Here is a 20,526-nt window from a genome sequence, read left to right as displayed (position 1 = left end):
TATATGATTTGCAAATATATTCTCCCAGTTAGTAGGCTGCCTTTTCATTTTCTTGATAGTTTCCTTTGTTGTGCAGAAGCTTTTTAGTTTGATGAACTACTTGTTTATTTTGGCTTTCGTTGCCTTTGTTTTTGGAGTGAGATCCAAAGATATATCACCAGGACCAATGTTGAGAATCTGACTGCCTATGCTTTCTTCTAGGAGTTTTATGGTTTGGAGTCTTAATGTAAAGTTTTAAATCTATTTTGAGTTAATTTTTATATAAAATATATACAAAACCAGACAAGGACATCATAAAAACTGTATATATAGGCCAATACCCCTGATGAACATAGGTACCAAAATCCTTAACAAATAATAACAAGCTGAATTCGACAATACATTTAGAGGATCATACAGCATGATCAAGTGGGATTTATATTAGGGATGCAAGGATGGTTCAGCAACCATAAATCAATCAACATGATATGTTTTTGTGTAAAATAGTGGTTCGGTTTCATTTTTACACAGGTGGCTCTCTTGCTTCCCAACAACATTTGTTGAAGAGACTGTCATTTTCCCATTGCATATTTTTACTTCCTTTTCCATAAATTAATTGACTATATATGCATGGATTTACTTCTGGGCACTCTATTCTGTTTCATTAATCTATGTGTACATTTATGTGTTAATACCATTAGTGTTTTGATTACTATAGTTTTGTAATATAGTTTGAAATCAAGAAGCGTGATGTTTCCAGCTTTGTTCTTCTTCTTCAAGATCACTTTGGCCTTTGGGGGCCTTTTGTGGTTCCATACAAATTTCAGGATTGTTTATTCTAGTTCTGTGAAAAATGCCACTGGGATTTTGATAGGGATGGTACTGAAACTATAGATCGCTTTGGGTAATATGGACACTTTAACAATATCGATTCTTCCAATCTGTGAGCATGGAATATCTTCCCAATTTATTCATGTCTTCTTTAATGTCTTTGATCAATACCTTACAGTTTCCAGGGTACAGTTCTTTCACTTTCTTAAATTTGTTTCTAGCTATTTTATTCATTTTGATAAAATTGTAAATGGGACTGTTTTCCTAATTTCTCGTCCTGATAGTTTATTGTCAGTTATGCTGATTCTATACCTTACAACTTTACTGAGTTCATTTATGAGGTCTAAGGTTTTTGGTGGAGTCTTTAGGGTTTTCTACATGTAAAAAAATGCATCCAGAAATAATGACAGTTTTACTTCTTCCATCCCAATTTGGATGCTTTTTATTTCTTTGCCTGGTCTAATTGTTCTTTCTAGGACTTCCAAAACTATGTTGAATAAAACTGGTGAGAGTGGGCATCCTTGTCTTGCTTGTACTCTTAAGAGAAAGCTTTCAGCTTTTTACCATTGAGTATGATGTTAGCTGTGCTCTTGCTATATATGGGGTTTATTATGTTGAGGTATGTTCCCTCTCTACCTGCTTTGTTGAGTTTATTTTTTTATTATAAATTAGTGTTGAATTCTGTCAAATGCTTTTTCTGAATCTATTGAGATGGTCATATGATTATTATTCTTTATTTTGTTAATGTGGTATATCATGTTGATTGATTTGTGGTTGCCGAACCATCCTTGCATCCCTAACATAAATCCCACTTGATCATGCTGTATGATCCTCTAAATGTATTGTCGAATTCAGCTTGTTAATATTTGTTAAGGATTTTGGTACCTATGTTCATCAGGGGTATTGGCCTATATATACAGTTTTTATGATGTCCTTGTCTGATTTGGTTATCAGGGAAATGCTGGCCTCCTAAATGAGTTTGGAAGTGTTTTTCCTCTTCAATTTTTTAAAAGAGTTCAAAAAGAATATGTATTAGATCTTTAAATATTTAGAAGTATTTGGGGCGCCTGGGTGGCTCAGTGGGTTAAGCTGCTGCCTTCGGCCCGGGTCGTGATCTCGGGGTCCTGGGATCGGGCCCCGCATCGGGCTCTCTGCTCGGCGGGGAGCCTGCTTCCCTTCCTCTCTCTCTGCCTGCCTCTCTGCCTGCTTGTGATCTCTCTCTGTCAAATAATAAAATCTTTAAAAAAAAAAAAAAAAGAAGTATTTACCAGTAAATCCATCTGGTCCTAGAAAGTTTTTGATTCCTGATTCAATCTCCTTACTAGAAATCAATGTATGCAGTTTTTCTATTGCTTAATGACTCAGTCTTAAAAAACTGTATATTTCTAGGAATTTATCCATTTCTTCAAAGTTGTTTGGTTTGTGGGCATATAATTGTTTATAGTAGTCTCCTATGATCCTTAATATTACTAAGTTGTAACTTTTTTACTAATCCTTAGTATTAAAGTTGTAACTTTTCTTTGATTTCTGATTTTATTTATTTAAACATTCTCTTTTTTCTTCATGAGTTTAGCTAAAGGCTTGTCAATTTTGTTTCTTTTCAAAGAACAAGTTTAGTTTCATTGATATGTTCTACTGTCTTTTTAGTCTCTATTTCATTTCTTTTTGCTCTGATCTTTGTTATTTCCTTTATTCTACTAACATGGCAGTTTAGTTCTCTTTCTATTTTTTATAGGTGTAAAGACAGATTGTTTGAGACTTTTATTTCTTGAGGTAAGCCTGTATCACTATGAATTTCTCTCTTAGAATGCTTTTGCTGCAACTCATAGATTTTGGTAGTTGTATTTCCATCTTCATTTGTCTCAAGCTATTTTTTTCATTTCTCCATTTATTTCTTCTTTAGCCCATTACTTGTTTCCAGTAGCATTTTGTTTAATCTCCATGTATGTGTGATTTTTCCAATTTTCTTCTTCTTGTAATTGATTTCTAGTTACATATCATGTGGTGGGAAAAGATTCATGATGTGTTTTCAATCTTCTCCAATTTACTGAGACTTATTTTGTGGCCTAACGTGATCTATCCTGGACAATGTTCCATGTACACTTGAAAAGAATGTGTATTCTGCTGCTTTTGGATGGTATGTCCTTTACATATCTAAGTTCATTAGGTATAATGTGTTGTTTAAGGTCCATATTTCCATATTGATTTTCTGTCTGTATGATCTTTCCACTGATGTAAGTGGAAAATTAAAGTTACCTACTATTATTGTATTATTGTCAGTTTCTCCTCTTATGTCTGTTAATAGCTGTTTTATATATTTACTTAGGTACTCCTGTGTTAACTGCATATTTACAAAAGTTATATTCTTTTGTTGGATTGACCACTTTATCATGATTTAATGCCCTACATTATCTTTTCTTAGTCTTTGTTTTAAAGTCTATTTTGACTGAAAGAAGTATGACTACTCATTTTCTTTACATTCCCATTTGCATTGACTATCTTCTTCCTTCCCGTCATTTTCAGTCCTTATAATTCCTTACATTTGAATTGAGTCTCTTACAGGCAGCATATAGATGGGTCTTGTTTTTTTTAATCCTTTCAGCTATGCTATGTCTTTTGATTGGTGCATTTAGTCCATTTATATTTAAAGTAATTATTACTAGGTAAGTACTTATTGCCATTTTGCTAATTGTTCCTCTCAATTTGCTAATTGTTTTGTAGTTCCTCTCTGTTCCTTTCTTTTTCTCTTGCTTCTTCCCTTGTGGTTTGATGATTTCTTTAAGTTTAGGTTTTTAGGTTCCCTTTGTTACTATATTTCGTTTATCTATTAGATGTTTTTCTTTGTTTTCACCATGAGTCTCACATAAACCACCTATACATACAACAGTCTATTTTAAGTGGATAGCAACTTAAGTTTTAACACATTCTAAAACTACATCTTTACTCCCCTCCTCAAACTTTGTTTTTGATGTCACATTTTACATCTTTTTATTTTGTGTATTTCTTAAATTATAATTAGTTATTTTTGCTATTTTGTCTTTTAACCTTCATACTAGCCTCATATATGATTAACCCACTACTCTTACCATATATTTACCTTTACCTGTATGATTTATATGTTAATATGTTTCTTTGTTACTAATTAATGTCCTTTCTTCTTAGCTTAAAAAGGTCCCTTTAACATTTCTTGTAAAGCCAGTTTAGTGGTGAAGAACTTCAGCTTTGCCTTGTCTGGGAAATTCTTTACCTCTCCTTCCATTTTGAGTGATAACTTTGTCAGGTAGAGTATTCTTGGTTGGAAATTTTTTCATTTCAGCACTTTGATTACATTGTGCTACTCTTTTTCTGGGCTGCAAATTTTCTGCTGAAAAATCTGCTTGCAGTCTTATAGGGGTTCTGTTACATAGCCCATGTTGTTCTTCTCTTGCTGCTTTAACTTTGATACAATAATCAAAATGTGTCTTGGCGTAGATATCTTTTTGTTTATCTATCTTAGTTGGAATTTTCTGAGATTCCTGGATCTGGATATCTGTCTCCTTTCCCAGGTTAGGGAAGTTTTCAATCATTATTTTTGCTAATAAGCTTTCTCCTCTCCTCTTCTCCCTGATTTCCTATAGCACAAATGTTATTATACTTGATGTTGTCCCATATATCCCTTAAACTATCTTTATTTTTTAAATTACTTTTTGTTCTTTTTTGCTGCTCTGTCTAGGTGAGTTCCATTTTCCCACATTCTAGATCACTGATCATTTTTTCTGCTTCATCTAGTCTGCTTTTACACCCTGCTAGCGCATTTTTCATTTCAGTTATTGTATTCATCTGCTCTGTGACTTCTATTTGGAACTTTCTTATATTTTCTGTCTCTTTCTGTCTCTTCCCACTGTGTTCATTCTTCTCCCAAGTTCAGTGAGTATATTTGCGATTAGTACTTTGAACTCTTTATCAGGTAAATTACTTATCTCCATTTCATTAAAGTTATTTTTGTTTTTTGATATTCTTCTTTTTTTCTTTTGTTTGGAAAATATTCCTCTGTTTCTTCATTTTTCTTGACTTTCTGTGTTTGTTTCTATGTATCAGGCAAAATAGTTACCTCTCCCAGTTTTGAAGGAGTGGCCTTGTATAGGAGATAAACCTTGTTTTTCAACCTTGTCCTGGCTTTTGTTTTTCTCTTGAAATTTTGTGATTGTCTAAGCAGCCTGATTTATTCTCAATAGGTCCCATTTAATGAGGGTGTGCAAGATTTGCCAGAGTTCCAAAGAAGAAATCTCAGTCAGCACCTAGTTTCAGGCTGATCAGAAGCCAGAAACTTAGCAACTTTTAAAGTATCTAAGTATATTCAGTCCTGTGGGTCTGCAATAAAACCTTGCAGGCCTCCATACCAGGAGACCTGGAGGATCTCCTGGGCAACGGTGGCAAAAATCAAGGCTTCTATAAGAGGAGACTATAAGCTCCTTTCTGGGAGGTATTGATGAGCTGTGGTCAGGCTGAGTCAGAGGGCAAAGTTGGAGTCCCCTGGCATTCATTTCCTGAGAACACTTCCATAGCCTCCAGATGTATGGCAAACCTGAAGTCTGCCCTGAGGCTGAAGCTCCATGACTGGAAAATAGGCCTTTTTCACAGAAAGATCAAGGTGTGCTTCAGTCTGCCCTCTGTATGGTTTCTGGGAGTGGTTTCATGCCAAGAACTGTTCCAGAGAGAGACCCAGCAACACATGTCATTCAACTTAAATAGTGTTAAAAAAATAACAGCAGCAATAATGGCTTATAGTTTTATGTGTTTGGCACTGTTTTAACCTGTGTGTGTGTGTGTGTGTGTGTGTGTGTGTGTGTGTGTGTGTAGAGAGAGAGAGAGAGAGAAAGAGACACTCACTTAATACTCAAAGACATCCTATAAAATTGATATTATTACCCACACTCTTGGATGAGAAGGCTGAGGCACAGAGAAGTTAAATAATCTGTCAAAGATTCCATAGATATTTCACAGGTATTTGGCATAAATGCTGTAAGAACAAATAATTCTTCAATGAAAGTTCCAATATCCACAAATATTTGGGAACTGACCTTGGTATCTTGATAGTATTGTGACATAAATATACATTTTTGTGCTTATGAAGCTCAATGAAATAAATTTTATTTAAATAAAAGGAGTTTGTGTCATTCTCATTTCCCCTTCCAAATACTATGACTCTAAGATGTTTGCCTTCCTTTACGTAGATAGCAAAAATAGCCAACTGGAATGCCATGTAATTGCTGGTATTTTAATTGGCTGGGAAAGAGGAGCATAAAATAGTATTATAGTCATAGCCAGCCTAGATTTAAGGTTAGTGACTAAGTTTGTGATTATGAGGCTCTTTTGTAATGCATGCTGCTTCCTCAGAATGCTTTACCAGGTAACAATAATCCTACAACTTCTTTTATTTAACCTAAAATTCCTACTATTAATAGCACTTAATGTCATATTATTTTAAATAAAATTTGTTCTGATAAAAGACATACAAATCATTCTGCTCATGGTGTTGCATCATGAAGAACTGATCAAGTTTAACCATGAAATTACAATACCGGGGTGCCTGGATGGCTCAGACCATTAAGTCTCTGACTCCTGATTTTGGCTCAGATCAGACATCAGTTCATGAGATCAAGCCTTGCCCCAGGCTCTGCGCTCAACATGGGAGTCTGCTGGAAATTCTCTTTCTCCTTCTGCCCTACCCCCATTCATGCTCTCTCTCTCTTTTTCCTCTCTGAAATAAATAAATAAATCTTTTTTAAAACAGTTACAACACTAATGATTTTGTGCCAAATTAGATACCATTGCTCACTAGATTATGACATACACTTAGCAAAGTTTTAAAAGAGTTCAACATACAAAATTTGATTTGCCAGTTTTATTTGCTTCTTGACGTTAGAAGAAGGCTGCTACTATTGGATTAATTCTAAGGAATATTCAGGTTCAGTGGGAGATCTTTTGAGTTCCAAGGTGGATGTAATATATCTAGAATGGGGTAAAAAGGGAGTCCAGTTATGTCTCTCTTTACTGAAAACCCATCTGCAGTGATTGCTTTGCATTTTTACAAGTTTCTACTCACAGAAGCGTGGAGAATCTGGCCCCAAGATCATGAGATTCAACAAGCCAGTACGAAAGGGTAACAGAAAAAAAGATGAAGTGAGCTGGGCAGTTTCATGAGGGTATACAAGCAAGAGTTATTAGCCTTAGCTGGGCACCAAAACGAAGACCTCTGGCCCTGATTCAGTGTACAGAGGTCAATGTGAGAGCATACGGTTGGATTCTGGAAGGAAAAAAAAAATAAAGTCACACTCGCATGGAATATGTTAGAAAAGCCAAATGATTGCCACTGTTTTGTAACTATAAATAAGGCATTTATTATATGCCAGATTCTTTGTTAAGGAATCTCATTCTCCTGAGCTATCTTTCAATGTGGAAGAATTTCATTTGGAATAGTTCTCCTCATCTCTTTCTACCCATTAAACAAGAATGACTCATATGACTAGTGAGTTTGTAAAGAGGAAATAATCATGCTTAGCTCAAAATACATGGGGTCTCTATCTTTTAGATGTGCCTATTTTTGGAGAGATCTGCTCTCTGGTTTCTTCTCAAACATGTGGTAAGTGGTCTGCCCTATGAAGAAGTGCTAAGGTCATTCGACCCAGTTGATGACTAAAAATGTGAATTTATTTCCTGAGTGAAACTGTACAAAGTCTGTAGTGGCCACACACTGAGGTCACATCATTCAATTCAGCCTTCATCAATAATAACATTAGTGTTAATTTTCCATTTGTCCTTTGTGTCTTACTTCTCAGAGGTTGGTTTATATTTGAGAAATAAAAGGGATGTGACTTATTGGCTTCCTAAAACTCCAATCCATATATCAATTCCTTAAATCTTATAATATTATTAGTATCAGTTTTAATTGCTACTATAACAAATTACCACAAATGTAACACCTTTAAACAACTCAAATTTATTTATTTATTTTTAAAGATTTTATTTATTTGTCAGAGAGAGAGAGCACAAGCAGGGGAAGGGGCAGGCAAAGGGAGAAGCAGGCTCCCCACTGAGCAAGGAGCCGGATGAGGGACTTGATCCCAGGACCCTGGGATCGTGACCTGAGCTGAAGGCAGACTTAACCATCTGACCCACTCAAGCATCTCTAAACAACACAAATTTACTTTCTCTTAGTTTCTGTAGGTCAGATGCATAGCATGGTGTGGCTGAATTTTGCTCAGTGTCTCAGCAGGCAGAAATCAAAGTATTGGCTGGGACTACTTTGCAAATATAACTGATGACTTTCCATGTGGCCACCGCCATCTTCAAGTCAGCATGTCAAACTCTTCTCGTGCTTTGAATCTCTGACTTGCTCTTCTGCCTTTCTCCTTTGCTTTTAAGGCTTCATACAAGTACATTGGACCAATCTGGGTAATTCAGGATAATCTTCTGATCTTAAACTTAACATATTAGTAAACTTAATTACACCTACAAAGTTTCTTTTGCTATGTAAAATAACATTCATAGGGAGCAAAAATCATGAGGGCCAAGTGTCTGCTTACCATAGTTAGATAATAACATTTCCTTTTGTGAAGTGAGGAAGATGAGATTTAGGAAAGATAAAGAAATTGCCATAAGTCACAGATAAAAAATGACAAAACTAGAATGAGAAGCCAAGTATGTACGAGTTCAGGTTCAGTACTTCCTGTGACCATGAAATTCCTCCATTTTTACCCATAATTCACCTTGGACAAATGGTGCAATTTATTTCTAATGAAACACAGCTTGGGGCAGGGGGGAGGGGCATTTTCCTTTATACCAGAATAGAGAAAGAAATGCTCATTGTACTTCAAAACCCCTCTTCCCTTCATCTTGGTTTTTCCAGTTATACTCCTATCTCATGAATGTTCCCCCTTCCTAACAAATGAGAAATGGTTGGAGAGAAAGTAATTGAAGATAAACTGTTTAAAAAAGAGGGAGAAGAAGAAGAAAAGAAAATATAAGAAGAAGAGGTACGACCAGAGAAAGAGAGAGAGAGAGAAGGGAAAAGAAAGTCACAAAAAAGAAAAAGAGAACAGGCAGAAATGACACTAAAGTACTCAGAATAGGGACACCTGGATGGCTTGGTCAGTTAAGCTGCTGCCTTCAGCTCCCATCATGATCCTAGGGTCTGGGGATCAAGTCCCACATCCGGATCCTTGCTCAGCGAGGAGATTGCTTCTCCCTCTGCCTGCCACTCCCCCTGCATGTGCGCTTTCTCTCCTTCTGACAAATAAATTAATTAATTAAATTTTTAAAAAGTGCTCAGAATTAAATATGCTCTCTGTAATCTAGGAAAATGGTTTATATACTGAGAAATTAAAGGAAATGTTTGCCCACTATTCTTTTTACATTCTTAAGAAAAGCCTGCACATTGCTGACTAAGCCCCAAACAAACATATAATCTAGCATTGAACAGCTCAAAAGCGTCTTTAACTGCTTTAGTGTGGAAACAGTTTGAGGCCAGAATTCCAGCATTAGTTCAGTTCTTTCCATTTTGCTTCTCATTCTCTTCCTACCGAATGACTGTCTCCAATGCCAGACCCTCTCCCCTCTCTCCTACAGGTATTTTTGTTATAGCTTTGTTCTGGCCTTCTTCCTCCCCTTCTAACCCCCTACAACTTACTTTTCTTTCTTTCTTTCTTTCTTTTTAAGAATTTATTTATTTGACAGAGAGTGAGAGGAGAGAGAGCACAAGTGGGGGGAGCAGCAGAGGGAGAGGGAGAAGCAGGCTCCCTGCTGAGCAGGGAGCGTGCTGCAGGACTCGATCCCAGGATCCTGAGATCATGACCCGAGCCGAAAGCAGAGGCTTAACCCACTGAGCCACCCAAGTGCCCCTACAACTTACTTTTCTTATTACATCTTTTCTATTTTGTCTCCTGAAACTCCTATTTCACTGGAAATGTACCCTCAATCTTTTTTGTTTTGTTTTGTTTTTAAGCAGAATGTTCTCTTTGCAAGCAGATCTCCCAAAAGGTCAGTTCCTCTGAGCACTCACTATGTGGAAGACACTGTTCTAGGACTGGGGAAACAAAAATATAAAATGACATGGTCATTGTCTACATAAATTTTACAGCCTGGCTATTAGGTAGATAAGCGGATAGGTTAATATGGTGTGGCTAAAGTCAGTAAAAGGTGACACCATGATGTTCTTCCCATTCTTCAGATCATCTGCCTTCCAACAAAATCTCTTTAAGTTGCGTGCTTTGCCAATATGTTATATCTGCCTTCAATTCTACCCAGATATATAATCTTAAGTGTCCCCAGTCAACTCATTTCTCTTTCCCCTTCAGGAGATTTTCCAAATTTTTACCTACTTCACGAATATTATCACTCCACTACCGCTTACCTCATTCTCTGAGACTCTTAAACTTCCTATTCCCCATATAAAAATAACTTTAACTTGTACATCTTCTTCTAATTTCCTCCTGTCATAGTGGAGCAAGTGTATCTTAACTCCCTCTTCCCTCATTCAAGGCTAATTCATCCTCCTGTTCTTTAGATTTTGCAGCTTTATGCTCCTCAGAAACTGTGATTCATCAGCCATAGCTGCTTTCCTCTTTGTACCACATTCAAACACTGACAACTCCCACCCAGCATGATCAAAAAGCTTGCCCTTGGTTCCCTATTATTCCTTAGTAATTAGAGTACTTTTCTATCCTATATTTTACCATACACCTTTTTAAAGAAGTATTATTCACTATTATCATCTCTACCTCAGCTCCCATTTGATCTAAAACCCAAGGCAAGGTAGCTAATGCTTCACTGGAAAGCTGCAACTGATGTAACTTCACCCCTAGACGCAAACACATAGAAAAAAAGTAACATTTCTTATTTTCTTTTAATCAGATTAAATACAATTTTAAGTCTCCATCCAGCCAGGATGTTGAGAAACCTAATCTTTGGTTCCAAAGAACCCTCTACTACCCAGGAGTGTCTGAAAACAAAGGCTTTACTCATGTCAACACCTGCTGACTACCAGTCACTGGCCTCACCTCCCACCACTTCCCTGCTTGCCCTTTGCCCCTTTCTTAGCAATGTCTTTTCTAATGATCTTTACTGCATCCAAACCCTCACCAATCCTGTCTTTTATCCAGAGAGTGCCCTTTTCTCTCTTCTCAGATGCTCTCCTTGGATTTCTCCTGTTTATTCTTCAGAACTGAACACAAATTTTCATGCCTTCCTTCCCTGAACACTCCCTAAATCCTCAGAATGATTTAGATGTCCTCATAGCATCACCATTACCTTCTTTACAAACTTTGTATAATTATTACTAGACTGTACAGATTATATCTTAGGCTCCCAGGAATTCATAATCCTGGGAAGAACATAAAGGAAAAAATAGGCGATTATAATACTGTATGTGAACTTTAGCAGAAGTAGTTTTAGAACGTAGAGAAAATTTTTAAATAGTTAACATTTATTCAGTCCTCTATATCTCACATATTACAAATATTTTACACATGTCATCTTATTTAATTGTCACCACAATATGGTGAAGAAGAATACCTATATTTGTTTTACAGGAGAGGAAGCTGAACATAAAGCGATCTGTAGTTTGGCGGAGGATTCACAGGCAGTACAAAGTGAAGCCCTTGGCCTAAGAAAGACTGATGATTCAGTCTCTCAGGACATATTCTATTAACCAACACACTATATTATATCACTTATGGTTGATAGCATTTCCTCAACAGTGAGTATTAACTTAAGACTTCAGAGCTGAGAAATAATTGTCTAGTTAAAGACTGTAGTAAATAAAGAGCTTGATGAGTGATGAGAAATGAAGTTTCAAAAGTAAGGATTGGTCAGATAATAAAGAACTGGGGAACTTTATAAGAATCTTGGAAGTCAGACAGGAGCAGACTCACAATTTATTTGTAAGAGTAGGAAAATTTCAAACAGGTTGAATTCTCAGCTCTGAAAGCTCTTCCATACTATGGTGGGCTAAGAGGAAAAGAGGAGATGCTGCTGATAGACTTGAACTCCCAGAGTCCCATGAAACTGCTAAGCCAGAAGACATGGTTCATTGCCTGTTACTAAAAGATAGTGGCTGTCCCTTTGCTTGAAGATTATGCTGAGGACTCCAATGAGGCAGGCGCCTCGCAATTCAGTGCTTTCCCTCTTTAGCCTTACTCTTATTTCCCCTATAGGCTACCACACAAAGGGCCAAATCCAAGCACAGCTTAGTGATAGATGCTGGCCCTTCTAAGGAAAGAGAACCAGACACTAAGGGAGCTTCAGAATGGGAACAATATGTGCTGGCAAAAGGGCCATCTTCTCCAAAATAAACTTATTGCATCTTACATCTCTGACAACATATTAAAAAAACACAACATTTGGTAGAACTTCTAGAACTCTGTAACTGTAAATATTGCTGGAATTCATTTATCAGGTGACATGGAAAACTGCCATCTTTGAATGAAGACAAGAACAGAAAAGAGCTTTGTAAGGAAGAACAAGGCCAGGGTATGATGCAAATGATCTTTGACTTGGCCATACAATCCGAGACACTGTAGTCCTCATGTTATCTGTAGTGAAAATGGACATCGTGTGGATCTTATAAGGGCAATAGGAGTGAGCATCTGACCCTAGAGCATCAAGTGACTAAGTGGCCAGTTTCTTTCATGAACTCTAATCATGGAATCGTAAGTAGGGGAAGGCCCAGCAGAAACCCATGGTAAGACAGAAGTAGTACATCTGGAATTGAGCATGAACAGAGTGAGAAAGCACCAGTAAAGAGGATGAACGCAAGGATCCCATACTGAGTCATTTGCTGCTATTGTCTGGTACTTCTTGCTCCGATCACTCTTACTGCCTCATCAAAAGTTCTTTATGGCTTCTCTCCAGGAGAAAAAAGGGAGCAGGATTAATGGCTGAGTCAGCTGGCATGGCAGGGGCAAGGCAAAAATGTTTGTTTCTGTACTGCAAGTAACAGGGCTGGCCTAAGAAGAAATTGGTGAGAAGAAATTTTTGATAGGCAGACCTCCCGTTAGTGGGCCTGGTCAGCCATTTTGCAGGAGAGAGACATTGTCTGAGAGAAATGTCACACCCTTGAGGTTGAGCAGTTTCTTCCCTTACTTTTTTTTTTTCCCCTTCTTTTTTTTAGAGAAAAGGCAGGGTGGGACAGCGGGTGAGGGAGAGGGAGAGGGAAAGAGAGACCCTTAAGCACCTTAAGCAGGCTCCACGCCCAGTGTGGAGCCAGACACTGACCTATCTCAGAACCCTGAGGTCATGAGCCAAAATGAAGTGTGATGCATTTCACTGACTGAGCCACCTAGGCACTCCAGTTGCGTGGTTCCCTTAAATGGTGCACCCTAAGTCCTCACTTGCCTTATCTAGTTCCAGTCCTGCACAAGAACAAGGGACTCACTGGTCCTATCACATTACTACATGACTCAGAACCAATCAGCCTGATGGACATGGATTGTCCTCTTCCAGGCGTAACTGAGGTGCCAGCTTGGGGAAGATACTCTGGGAGAAAGGCGTCACCTTCCTGCCTGTCAGATGGAGCCTAAATCAGGAACTGTTTGTGGACCTGTGTCCACAGAAGTAGAATTTGGGGCTTGGAAATGAAAGAGTTAAGTGGGAGTGGCTCTGATTGCCATCATTCACAGTGACCCTCTTGGAAGGAGTAGAGCAGCCGCAGCCTGGGAGCAGCCCAGCAACCGGGTCATCAACTCATGGTGGTGAGTCAGCCAACCCAGCAAACTGCCTCAGCGGGCAGAGGTGTCAGCCGACGGAAGCGGCACCTAAGATGGGTGGTGGAGGAGGAGAAGATGAACGCCTGTTGTAGTTTTGAGATCAGGTGGAGGCATAGGGGTTGTAGCTCATTCTACTAATACTTCTCACCTAATTTCCCCCAGGAAACCGGAGTAACCAGAATCCAGGTCAAGCTTTTCCCTGATGGGGAGAAATCACTTAAGAAGCCAGTGGTTGTAAACCCCTCACAGAGTAGATGTAGTGGATAATGTAGTGGATACCATCTTGCTCCACCCAGTCCCTTCTGGAAGGCCAAATACTCCATTCTTTGATCAGGAATCACCACCTGCCATGGGCAGTTGCCCTGAGTGGCAGGGCACTGTCATGCACAAGGCAGCCCAGGCCAGTGACTGTCTGTGGTGGGATCAAAAGGCCTGCTCCCCGTGTTTCAAATGGAAGAATTCTAGCCCCGCCCCCAACAGGATCACCTGAGCACTCAGTAGGACCTACACTGTGGGTCACCTTCTCCATCTGTTTAATTTTACCTTCTTCACTTTCTTCCTGCTGCACCTCCTAAGAGCACATCCTGAAAATCCTTTTGTCCAGAGTTCTCTGGTTGCAGAACCTATTCCAGAGACCCAGTGTAAGACACGGTGTGCCACGTAAGAAAAGTGGAGGGGAAGCAAAGACAGGAACAACAGAGGGTTCTTTCAAAAAGCCAAGAAACATGGTGGTAGCTGGAAGAAGCAGGTTGGGTTGAGAGTTTTTCTTTTGTTTAATTGTTTGGTAGTTTAAGATAGGAAAGACTTAAGTATGCTTAATTGTTGATGGAAAAGAGAGGAAGAGGTGGAACATACAGAAAAAGGTGAGGAAAAGGGATGGAATTAGGTGCTGGGGTAGAAGAAAGGATGGAGTCAGAGGTTTACGTGGAAAGTTAAGCTTTATTTTAGTGTACAGTAGGACTTGTAAATCTCACTCAATGTTTTGCAAATGGTTAGTCACTCATTTCAACACTATTCTTTTCCCACTTACATAAATTGCTGTTTTTATCACAAACTAAATCCTTATATGTTCATGAGTCTGTCTTTACAGTTCTCTGCATAACCTCTTTATTTGCCATCCAATATTAAATTAATAAAATCACTCAAGTTTTATATAACATTTTCATGACTGATAAGACAATCTTTCCTCTTCATAGCCATCTTCTTTTTAAATTTCAAGATTTATTTCACATATACCATGTGCTTTCCTTTATTTTTGGGGTGAATTTCCAAGATGTTTTATCTTTCTGTTGTTATCCAGAAATTTGCCATTATATATTCAAATATTTGTTGAGATGCGGAGGGCTGTAGATTTTATTGTACTGATCTTGTATTGATCCCTTTACGGAATTTTTGAGTTTTTGCATTTTTTAAATTTTCTTTTTAAAGGGTTTTACTTATTAGAGAGAGACCACAGGAGAATGAGAGCACAAACCAGGGTGGGGGGCAGAGGGAGAGGGAGAAGCAGGCTCCCCACTGAGCAGGAAGCCCGATGTGCTGCTCAGTCTCAGGACCCTGGGATCAGGACCGCAGCCGAAGACAGACTTAACTGACGGAGCCACCCAGGCTCCGCATTTTTTAAATTTTCTTTAGGGTTTTTCAGTTCTTCTCTTTTCAGTAATTTAGAGCATATTTATTCTTGTTAACCTTATTAGCTGGAACCTGCTATACTGTCCTCCAGGGTGGAGATTTGATCATGGGAAGATTTGGGGGAGTGCTTGTGCACAACCAGCCATAGGAACGGGGAGAAGAAAACACGTCTGCGTGCATGGGGAAGGTGTGTTGTTACACAGTAACAGTCAAGTCCTTAGCCACCCATGGGTTGCTCTAAAGCTCACCGGATCCTTCAGAATTGTGGCAGGGGATCCAGATGATCCGTCACCGGATGCTGGTTGTCCCTAAAGGGGGAATGGCCTTAATTAAGCCAGGGGATTCCCATCACATGGTGCCATTCTCCGAGCTGTGTTGGTTCATGGGTTCCTCAGGAGCTCCCAGGTGTGATGTGAAATGGCCCCTGTCCTCAGAGGGCAGGGAGACCGTGAAGGGGCAGGTCATCCAGGTTGGTAGGTGGCAGTTTTCAGAAGCAGAGGGAACTTACATAGGAGGCTTGTCTTGTGGAGGCAGTAAAGCAAATCGATCCTCATGTCTGCTGGCCAGGTCTGTAAAGTTTATATAGAGGCCTTAACTGGAATCAGTCACGGAGGTGTTCTGCGTGAACACCCACGCAGGTGTTCCAACACCACATCACTGCCTCAAGGCTTTGTCCTTGGAGAAGTCTCTGGAAGCAGGAAAGGCAAGCAGAATCCATGTTCCAAAGACAGGGGTGGGGGTGCACAGCCTGGGATCTCCCACGTCCAGCTCACGGGTCAGCTGGCAGTCACGTCTTCTTGGTGACCTTCCCCCAGCATGCTGTGGACCAGGCAGCACTCCTGGCGGCCTTCCCAATGATGACAAAGTGCTACACTCCTTACATGAAAGACGAGGCCACCTTTGCAGGTGTGCGTTCTTCCACTTCTAGGCTCCCATTTCAGGGGCACAGCAGAGAATTTTGGTTTGGTCTATTAGAGAAAATTATGTAGCTTTTAATTCCAGAATTGCAAGTTTTGTGTTCTTTTCTGTAATCAGATTCTATATTATTTTAGTATTAATTCTGTGTCCCAATGGGTTATAGATTCATAACTTGTCTTTTACACAGCAACTTCTGATTAATGAATTTCTATATGTACTGAGGAGCGCATGAGTTATATATTTCTTTCGTATTTGCTCAATGGAGAATGTCTTCCTGATACCTTACATTAATGTCACATTTTTGTGAAACAAATTATTTTCCTTACAATTCAGCATATATTACTTCATTGGTTTCCTGTATGAAATGCTGAGAAGATATCTAAAACCAGGGAAGTCAAGAAATGTGCAAGTAATCGGCTTTCCTAAATCCAGCATTTTGATATTTAAATGATAAATCTTTTATGTTTATAAAACAAAAGGCTCGGGGTGCCTGGGTGGCTCAGTGGGTTAAAGCTTCTGCCTTCGGCTCAGGTCATGATCTCAGGGTCTTGGGATCAAGCCCCACGTGGGGCTCTCTGCTCAGCGGGGAGCCTGCTTCCTCCTCTCTCTCTGCCTGCCTCTCTGCCTACTTGTGATCTGTCTGTCAAATAAATAAATAAATAAAATTTAAAAAAAAGAAATAAATAAAACAAAAGGCTCATAATCCTTGAGTGGAACTAAAGCCTGAAAACTCCAAGTCCTCCTTTCTCCTTTGCCTGTCTCACCTGGTCTACTAGTTTAATGTCTATCAGACATGCCCACTTATCCGTTTAATGTGTTTATTTTTTAAATTTACTAGATGTGACCCTAAGCATATATATAATGCTGCTTTTGCTTTGTTCATTCAATAATCTATCATAGAGAGCGCCTGGGTGGCTCAGTCATTAAGCGTCTGTCTTTGGCTCAGGTCATGATCCCAGCGTCCAGGAACTGAGCCCATTATGGGGCTCCATGCTCAGAGGGGAGCCTGCTTTTCCCTCTGCCTGCTGCTCCCCCTGCTTCTGTTCCCTCTCTCACTATCTCTTTCATTCCTTCCAATGTACACTTTTTCCCGTAAAGAGGTCTTAAGGTTTAACATAAGTTAAAGTATGCTTAATTTACTCTGTGTTTATTACCTTTGTGATTTCTTCTACCTAAGCATTTCTAAATGTGTCCATGGGACCTAAAATGTCTTTAGATAAGGCAGCAACATGGAGTGTTTCATTTACTGAGAGCAAAGAATATTACTTTTCAACTCTGCAAAATAGAATTACTATAAACATAAGGATTCAAGAGAAAATTGAAGAAAACATAGCATTTGAAAGTCTGGCTCTGTGCTAATGTGATTATCTGATGATCTCAGGCTCCCTGAATCGGTGACAGTTTCAGCGTCCCTGTTTCATGTCATTTTATGAAACCAGATCTTTTATGCCAGGAGTATTCTGTTTTGATGCCTGATTTTAAAATGGTGCCTGTACAGAGGCAGATTTGGTGGAAGACAGACAAGCTAACTACACCTTAATGACTGGCTTCTTTCTGTTCACCAAACTCTTATTTCTTTTTTTTTTTTTTATTTCTTTTCAGCATAACAGAATTCATTGTTTATGCACCACACCCAGCGCTCCATGCAATACGTGCCCTCCAATAATACCCACCACTCTTATTTCTAATGCAAGGCTTACTGCCTTGGTGGCTGCTTTCCCTATAGTTACCCCTTTAACATTCATTTATTTCTTTGTCCCTAAAGCTCCTTTCTTATTTTCATTTTTATTATTGCGTCTTAGTGCCTTCACTTGCCTAGGGACTGTGAGATCCCCTTCTGTATACTTAGAACACCTCTCAGTCTTCCTTTCCCTCGCTTAAAGTATGCCTTACTCTGGACAAAATTCTGTTCTCCCAACACAGATTTGTGGCCTTCCTTGTGATCTCTTTGCCTTTGTTTCCAAAGCCTACTCCCCCTATTAATAGCTCACTTGCACAGAAAAGGATAGTTTCCAAAGTCCAAGTGGGATTCTGCATTTGGGTACGTGCCAACAGAGCAAAGATTTCTTTCATTGATCATGTTACTTTCAGGTTTTGTTAAGTAAGCCTCTTGACTGTGTGCATTATTAGTCACATTGGACAGTCTGGTCTGATCACCTCAACCTTGAAATTTCTCTCTTTTAGGGTCTTATTTTCTTGTTTTTCCAAGAACCTCAGATCCTTCTAATCCCTTTATATTTGGAATATGGGCAGGGATAAACGGACTTTTATAGTTTGGAACAAATGACTATGAAAACTTTCCTGCACATCTCTGCTACCTTTTGGGTTAGCAGTTGAGCACAATTTCTTCTCTTAGAGCTTCCGCTAATGTCTTCCCTGTCCTCCCCATTCCCCCACCCCCCGCCCCCCTCATCCCCGTGGCTGCACCCACCCGGTTGTAACAGCTGGAAGCCTGGGAACTTCGTTGTCTAGAAGTTCTACCAGGAGTTTCCACTTTAGGTTCCACGAACCAGAAACACCTGCTTGAACCTTGGAGGCAAGAAAAGCAGCAGAGGCCACATTACTGCTCCTCCGGCAACCGTGGGCATATGTCCGGGCTTCGTCAGGGATCCTACCGGGGCCTCTGGGCATTTTTCTGTCTCACCTCGCACAGCGTGGCCCCACCCCGGGGATTTCACAGCATCCTCAGCATCACCTGGGGACTTGCAGCAATGCCAGTTCTTGGACCACGCTCCAGCCCTACGCGTTCAGAAGCTGTGGAGGTAAATGTCTCACCGCGTCCCCCGAGCTGACTTTATATACCTGTTGACTGAGAAAAGAGGCAGAACTGAAAGAAAACAAAAGCACTTATTTAGGGTCTTAGAACTCTAATTTAGGGAGCAATGCAAATTATGTCCCACTAAGGGAACAAAAGTCCGTGAGTTTTTCTTAAAAGATTTTGTTTATTTGAGAGAGAAAGAGAGACCACGCGGGCGATGGGGCGGGGAGAGAGAGAAGCAGACTCTCCGCTGAGTAGGGTCCCCCGCCCCCCAATGCGGGGTCTTGATCTCAGGACCCTCGAATCATAACCTGAGCCAAAGGCAGATGCTTAACCCCCTGAGACACTCAAAGCGCCCTAAAAGTCAGTGATTTTTAAAAACAAAAAGGGAATGCTTATGTCCCTGGTTTACAGAGCCTACGGAGTCCTTGAAGTATTTGTACCTTGGCCCAGGTCAGAAGTTCATTATTTACCCCGTGATGACAGGCTTAAGGCCCACCTCCTTAATAGCCTCCCAGCTGATTTTTAAAAACCCCTTACCATGGACAACTCTATTTTACCTCACCTTTCATAGATCAACGTTGAGAAGTGTTGAAGTAGTGATCCCAGGGTCCTGGGCTGGAGCCCATGTTGGTTGGGTTCCTTGCTCAGTGGGGAGCCCTCTTCTCCCTCTCCCCTCTTCCCCCTCTTTCTCTCTCTCTCTCATGAATAAATTTTTAAAAATTAAAAAAAAAGGGGGGGGTGATTATAAGAATTACCAGGAGTGATTATGAAAACTGTAGATTCCTGGGGACTACCACATACCTCCCCATAAATGAGACTCTTCAAAAAAGGCCTGTGAATGTGTACGTTTCCAGGTATCCCCAGGTGATTGATTGTCAGGTGCGAGAAGTTGATCATTATTGCTCTGTGGTCTTCCTGGTGTCTTGTTTAAACAGCATTCCCTCTTTCCATATAGTTGTAAAGGAAAGGAGAAGCCATTAAGTTTTGATGAAAAAGCTGTCACTTGGTTGGGAAAATGTGCTCATTCAGCATAAAACCCCTTTCTGAAACTTTCCATTCTATAGTTCTCTGCGTTTCTCAGTACCAACCAAGACTGACCTGCGTCAGCACAGTGATCTCACCATCCCTGCTGAAACTGCAGACACCTGGGCTCCATTCAGACCTAGTGAATTGTCTCTCTGGGCCTGGGGCGTGTTTAACCCAGCAGCATACAAATGTTTGAGAGCCACCGAGCAGTTTTTCCATTGTTAACACTGACACCACTCCAGAGTGTATCACCAGCCGCGCTCTGTATGCTACAAGGGCACATATGACAGAGGGACATCTACGGATTCCCGGTGTTAGCTCTGGGCTTCCGTTTCCTCATAGGTCAGTGAGGGTGTGGAAAGAGATCGTCTCTAACTTCTCTAAAGTGATACAATTAGGTTGTGTCTTATCAACCTATAAACAGCCACTTCAAAGAACCATAAATAATATGATAGGGTTTTCCATAGGTCTCCTGCTTGATAATGTCATTTGCTACATTAGCTAGAGGAAAATATTTAAACTTTATTGCCCTTGTTGGCATGGAACAAAGGAGAAAGAGAAGAATGCTCTGAATACTTGTTCATATTTTGATCCATTTCTTACAAATTTGTTTTTCTTTTTTTCCTCAAAATACTTAAA

The 20,526-nt window shown here is 39.8% G+C and overlaps 1 long non-coding RNA gene across 2 annotated transcripts in view; it reads left to right on the top strand.

The window, feature by feature from the left end:
* The window catches only part of LOC125081465 (uncharacterized), a 489,301-nt gene that overhangs the window by 459,380 nt on the left and 9,395 nt on the right, over nt 1-20,526 (top strand). Inside the window, exon 2 of one of the 2 annotated variants that reach the window (XR_007121692.1) lies at nt 13,716-14,301. This is a non-coding gene — a long non-coding RNA (uncharacterized LOC125081465). Of the gene's footprint in view, nt 1-13,573; nt 14,302-20,526 lie in introns of those variants that run through there. The other variant, XR_007121691.1, reaches the window with a different exon arrangement.

This window comes from Lutra lutra, chromosome 11 (assembly GCF_902655055.1).
Source record: "Lutra lutra chromosome 11, mLutLut1.2, whole genome shotgun sequence".
NCBI classification, from domain to species: domain Eukaryota; kingdom Metazoa; phylum Chordata; class Mammalia; order Carnivora; family Mustelidae; genus Lutra; species Lutra lutra.
The sequence above is the reverse complement of the archived record's forward strand: the minus strand, read 5'-3'. Positions and strand labels throughout refer to the sequence as shown.